Genomic DNA, 7,067 nt, shown 5'->3' on the forward strand with positions numbered 1-7,067 from the left:
TCAAAAAAGCAAAGTCACTGAAAGTTACTCGTTAGCAGTCCTGAAAATTGTAAATTATGGCCACCAATTTGTTCTAGTTACTCCTCTGTGCGCAGCACCCAAGCTGCATACCGAAGAGCCGGGGTGCGAAATGTGAAGCGACCAACAAGCGAACTGATGTCTTTATTTGAACGATTTCCCGTAAGTATCGGCAACGTGGGCAACAATGGTGACGAAGAACGATTCGCACGCGTGGTTGCATTAATCACCACACAAACCGAAAGTGTCAAAACATCCAAGATTTCGGTAGCACATTTCCGAAAATCACTACCAAACAATAACATTTATAGGCACCAATAAAAACCATGTTCAAAGTCGGTAAAGTTGCAAACACATTGCCAACCAAAGTCCCCTCCATAAATCATTTCACCCTGACGACAACAACGACTAATGTGTGGAAGCATAATAATGTCTTCATCAGCCGTCCTTCCCTTTTCGTTTTGAGGGTAATCGATAGAGAGTGTTATTGTCACCTCGGGCCGTCCAGACTGGAGGGACTGATTTCAGAACCAGGCTAGACACATAACCAAAGCAGGATTTAATGTTAATAACCATAACATAAACAGTGGTGCTTTCAATGCCTATTTGTCCGCAGAGCAGAGGGCTCGCAAATAAGTAGTTCTCTGGGACCCATCCAGCTATAACAGACGAACAGAGACTGGCAAAAGTAAATCCCTCAAAAGTTTCTACACTTCCGGATTAGGGTCGCTTCTCTAATCCTCCCAAATACGGCCCGATGGCTGATGGCTGGATGCATTTTGCTAACTGACTGACTGACTGACTGGTTGGATAACTGGATGGCTGAACGGCTGGGTGTGTATTATTGGTTTCCATCTTTTTCGACTTTGCCATGCTCGGCAGGCAGTAATCAAAACAAAACTGAAACAATCTGTTTGTGGAAATGATCCATTAAGTCCTGCCATTTTAGACCCGTCCCTGTCGTCCTATATGGGCGAAAGAAGGGTATGGGAAGAACGAGGAAAGTTGACAGTGAGAGCCGTGGTTTTTAGTACGATCATGCCTGACGATGACTAGAGTGAGAATCCGTTACCTTAAAGGACTTCAGATTTTGCAACAACTATGCAATTCGAAATTGTTGAAAATTTTACAATTCAACATTAAAGTGTTCTCGATAGGAACATTACTCCAATTGATAAACTTTTCATAGTATGTAGGGGTCCTCCGTAGCCTAGTGGTTAGAGTCCGCGGCTACAAAGCAAAGCCATGCTGAAGGTGAAGGATTCGAATCCCGGTCGGTCCAGGATCTTTCCGTGATAGAAATTTCCTTGACTTCCCTGGGCATAGAGTATTATCGTACCTGCCACACGATATACGAATGTGAAAATGGCAACTTTGGCAAAGCAAGCTAATAACTGTGGAAAGAAAGTTAATAACTGTGGAGTATTATCAAGCCTGGCCATGGGATACGTTTGGTAGACGTTCTGGCCGACAAATGTAATATTTAGGCATTCTGATCTTGCACTTTTGATTAGAACACTCACCAAATTCCTCTTTCGAAGCTCCTCTGCAATCCGCTCTTCGGTCCCTTCATTCTGCATACGATTTCGCTCTCCATATCTCGATATCCTCCTTATCTCGATATCTCCATATCTCGAAGTATTCATGTTGTTATTTTTTTCCCAATTTTCATGTTAGTTCATTGATTTAGTAGGCGGCTCACACTAACAGTTCGTGACAGCAGAATATCGGCTCACCTTGTCGCACACAAATTTCGTATCGGTTTCTCCCTCCCAGAATCTACCTAGCCTGCAAAATAGTATTCAATCTTTTGTATGAATTAAATTTCATTATCGAAGTAATCGAATCTTTAAACATGCTTGCATCCTCCATTCAAAATTCGTTGTTTCTTTTATATGGCCGGGTACAATACTTTTCTGAATCATCATAGGTAATAACTAGTATTACAAACTTGGATGGTATTATTAACACCTAAAAATTATTTCTATGGCATAATAATCACATAAAGTTGGAAAATCTTTTTGTCCTGCCTCTGTGTTTTAATTATATACTAGCTTACCCATCATGGCTAGCCATGTTCCAACAAAATTTGGAAGCTAGAATCAATTCTGTAAAAAAATTCGCACTTTTAAAATTAAAAAAAAAAGCAAAAAAAAATCAACTTTATTTAGGTATCCCGTTTTAGTTTGCACCGGTTTTCTTTGACATATTGAGAAAATCGCCTAAATGTATGCTCTAACTATACATCTCCACGCATGTTGCATGCTGTTGTTGTGTTTCTTCTACTATGAAACATTTTAATAGTTCCAGAACATTCTACGAAATAGAAAGAATAGTAATATTGAAAATTCTCGAATATTATGTCAATGAAACATTTCGGTGAAACTTTTCAAAGCGTTACTGACAGCCATACAACACTGGGATTTTATATATATGATTAGTTTGGAGAAACCCACTTTCCATTCCTTTCATTATATTTTGATAGATATATCTTGATCATTCCCACTAGGATATTTCTTGATATAGTATTCCAAGAGTATTTTTTTGCAGTTTCTCATCGTAATATGTTATTTTAAATCACGCCAATCAGTCATGAACTTGAATTATGCAGCGTTGCAAAAATCTCTAATTCATATGCGCATAAAACGTTATTTTCTGAGTGGATTAGTGCATTTTATTTATTTCCGCATATGCGTGAAAAGCAAATCGAATCGATCCGAATCGGCTCCCTCCCATTACCCTGAACGCCACTACCCCGAACGCCACTATCCCGAAAACCATTACCCCGAATGGTTCATTATCCCGAACGTTACTACCCCGAATGAGCCATAACCCCGAATAGTATGAGGTACAATGCGGGCAAAAATGCGTCGATAATGAAAACTGGTAATTAATGGCGCGTTAAATTCGTCGGTAAAATATTCATCATATATTTTCCATTCTTTTATATGTCAGCTATTCTTTCGAAATATCTTGTTGGCAACTATTTTCTTCTCACTCTTTCTGAAACAGTGCCTGTTTGTCAACTCAGTAGGCACTTTCGTAGTTTACCCACCCCCTCGTACCATTTTTTGTAAAGAAATTCTACTTATGGGCTGTAACATTTTGAGGACAACCACCTACAACATTTTTTGCCCCCTTCAGCATTACGAAATTTGTGAATGGGCTCTTAACAAAACAAGATTTTTATTGACTGAGAGTTTTCCTTGTCAATTTACCATTCTTGTACATGCACCTCAGAGTCTATGAATGGAGAGCTGCGCGAAGAGTGAAACCAAATCTACCTATCGAACTGTCAAACCGTCTACCTATCGAGCAGACCAGCAAAACAGATAGGGGCTATTTTCGAAGACGAAGAAGAACAACCATTCAAAGAAGCCTCTTCGCGCAACTCTCCATTCATAGACTCTGATGTACCTCTATTCCCAGGGATGTCAAGAAAATGTTCATTGCATAAGATCAGCCACCGGAGGAATTTGAACCCATAACCCTCAATATGGTCTTGCTGAGCAGCTGCGTGATCACCGGTATTTGGTCACCATAGTGGTGTTCATATTCAATTTTGTTTTTGTACAAATATTGAATTTTCAAATGCCTGCCACATTTTTCCGTCGATGTTCAAATTGCGTGCTGCTTAATATTCACAAATTTTTGCTGTGTAGAAGACAAATTTAAACAAAACTTAAAACTAGCTGCTTTTTAATCTTCCAATATTTGAAAAATACATTGTTGAACCAAATTCATTGAATACTCATAAGGAATCGCACAATTATCTCCCCATTCTATAACTAGAATAAGTCTAAAAATGTTATTCGGGGTAGTGACCCATTCGGGGTAGTGGCGTTCTGGGTAGTGGCATTCGGGGTAGTGTCATAGAGTCATCTGAATCAGTTGCTGTCAAATCAACTTTGTTATCATAAATTAAGTCGCGTAAGATTACAGATTAGTTCGCAATTAGATTTGGGCACTAGCATTGTATGTAAATTTTCATCGTATAAAAAAAGAACATGTATCGCCTCTACTTTTGAAAGTATAAAGGCTTTTAACGACATTTCATATGGAATCTTTGCACATATAAGCAACGTAAAACACAAAAGGTGATTTCGTCAAACATACTTTCTGGTTATTTGTGCTCCCACTGGGCCACGGTCTATTTCTCTAGATAGTATTCCACGATAAAAAGAAGCAAGGTAAAAAGGCGAAAAATGACATTTGACAGTGACGTCATTCCTATCGCAAACTCAAACGAGTGCAAAAAAAGCAAGGCCTGCTCTCCTTTACTATCCTCAAGACCTCATGCTTGACGATAGGAATGACGACACATGTTTTGATGGAAAATCGTTGTTTACACGTGGGAATAGCCTACCTTCTTGTACCTACCGTGATAGTATTCTAAGAGTATTTTTTGCATTTTCTCATCTTGATAAGCTGGTTTTCCTCAAGCCAATCTTTCTTGAAACGGCTTTCTTTCCTGCACTGAAGTATGCATTGCTATAATGATATAATGATTCATTACGCAACGCTTTCTCATTACTCAACTGTTTTGAGTAGCGTAATGAATCATTACACAATTTTTTTTCAGAAATTGTAAAATAATGGTGAATGCATTCTGATATAATTTCTGATACCCTCAAGTGGTCCTCTACGAAATTGCAAAAAAATGTTGTACGTAACTCGTTGCAGAAGTCAATTTTTACAGCACTCGTCGTAATTATCCTACTCGGCAATCCTTGTAGGATAAATTTTCGACTCGTGCTGTAAAAATCATCGTTCTGCAACTTGTTTCGTAAACTACTAATGCACTGCATAATCAGCGTTGCGAAAAATTTCTCATATGTCATGCTTGAGATGTTTGATGCTTATTTGATATGATAAGGGCTCAATACCAACCCTTTTCGTCAGGTAGCAAATCATTAGGTGAATTGATCAAGCCAATTCAATAAGGAATTCCAGTTCGCCCTACCGAGCGAGAATACATAATTGAAAACAGATACTAGTAAATCGTCATTATCCTGATAGCCTTGTCATATAAATGTTCCCGGGACTCCCTAATGAGGAAATCACATATTTAATTGCGTTCACTAATTGACACCAGTTATTTGTTTTCACCACTGCGAAACGGATCCCGCAATGATTGGAAGGGATTGGTTGTTGGGCTATTGACAGGTCCGTCACCAAACCGTCCATGGTGAATTGCACAGCGTGATGTCTCCAGACCCGATATGTATTTATGAACCGTTGTTGGCCGCCGAGTGCTTTCATGCATTATGCATGTTGGTTCAACATCCTTCCGTGTCGTGTCGATACACATACAAAACGTGGTCGGGAGTCGGGCAGGAGCATAAATACACTCGCCATGTTCGACATATGCTGTCATTTGTAGCTTCCAATTACTTTTCATTGTTTATTCGCTGATGGGGCGCCTGGGCCTGTCGCTTCCAAAGGAATGTCCGTGCATGTGGCGTCCGATTTGTCAAAGCTGCGCGACAATCAGCCCCTGCAGAAGAGGCGTTGAAACTCATGTCGTGATGCACCTTCACTGGGTGCAACTATTTGAAATCAAAGTTAAAGGGAAGCGCTCCGAAGTTTCTGACAAGTTTCCGAGAATGAATGATTTCCCCGGGAACCGATTGCCCATTAATCTTCCGCCACCAGAAATGAGACCCCAAAACCAGATTATGTGTTGCTGGGAAGGGGTTGTTGCAACGAGCAGCAGAGGCCGCGTCCAGCAGTCCAGCAAATGACGCTCGCGGCTTCGTCGACGCATTATACCTGTAATCAAATAATAATAATATCGCTGGCTGAACATGAATATGAGTAAATATGCTCGCGCAGGCGAGTAGCAAAGTGTCAGAACAATTATCATTAGTGCAAATCGTGTTGCCGCGTTGTTGAGTTGCCCACATGGTGGGGTCACTAATTTTCGACACCTGAAATTGGGCAGTTTTTTGGGAGAACATTACAGCTGGGCAGAAACTGTCGGCAGCCTTAGTCTCGTCCACATGTTCGTACGTTTGAAGGTATGCTAAATGCAACAGACTGCAGCATGATGAACGTTCAATGTTCGGAACGAGCATGAACAAGTGTGTTCTTTACGAGCAGTTAGCCAAAGTTGCGTTTTTTGTGGCATCGCCGCTGGCTGGTTAAATGTGGACCTCGCCCCAAATGAGCGGAAAGAAAAGGTGAGACATCAAATGTATTACTTATGAGCAGAAATAAAATAAATGTGGACTGATGATGGTTTTGCATGGGTCGGGTTCGTTTGGAGAACATGTTCTGGGCCATCAGTGTGATGCCAGGTTGCTTTTTGGTGCTTTTGTGCGTCGGAATGTTTTGAAATTTCCGATCAGAAGGGATTATTAGGACAGTAACAAACACATTTCACATCATTGTAACATTTCAGGATTGGCATAGTTTTAAAACTGATTTAAAACCTAAATATTGGTGGATTCTATTACCAAATTTGTTTTAGATCAAACTTTTTCAGAATTGATTTACTTCTTCGCTGTTCGCAGCATCGAGGATACAAACTGATCCTTTCGGAGCTGATATTGTGTGACATTTCTTGCATATTTTGAAACGACTTCAGCCAGTACTACGTTGCAGTACTCTGAAGTCTTCTACAAAACAGTATCTTAGACGTAACCAATTTGAAACCATTTTTGGATTGATTTCAACAAAATATGTTGGAAGCATCCCAGAAGATGTTGATGAATTCTAAATTTGAAAATACGTGAGATAAGTTCTCCGACTCAATATTAGAAGTTCGTATGGAAGCGGATTCGTTTTTCACCACGCTGGAGTGAAACGTGTCTTTCTGCTGGATGCGTGAGTCTTAAGCAAGCGGATTCGGTTTTCGTGTCGCCGGAGTGAAATGTTTTGAAAATTGAGCTACACGTACATATTCTTTTATTTATTTGACGCAATTACTAAAAAATAACCTTTGAATAGTTCGACATTAAAATTTTCGTGGCTACATGAATCGCATTACTTATGAGATCGTAGCAAGCTGTACGCGCGGGAGGCTACGTTTTGAATTCACTGTCAAG

This window comes from Aedes aegypti, chromosome 3 (genome assembly GCF_002204515.2).
Source record: "Aedes aegypti strain LVP_AGWG chromosome 3, AaegL5.0 Primary Assembly, whole genome shotgun sequence".
In the NCBI taxonomy this organism is placed as follows: domain Eukaryota; kingdom Metazoa; phylum Arthropoda; class Insecta; order Diptera; family Culicidae; genus Aedes; species Aedes aegypti.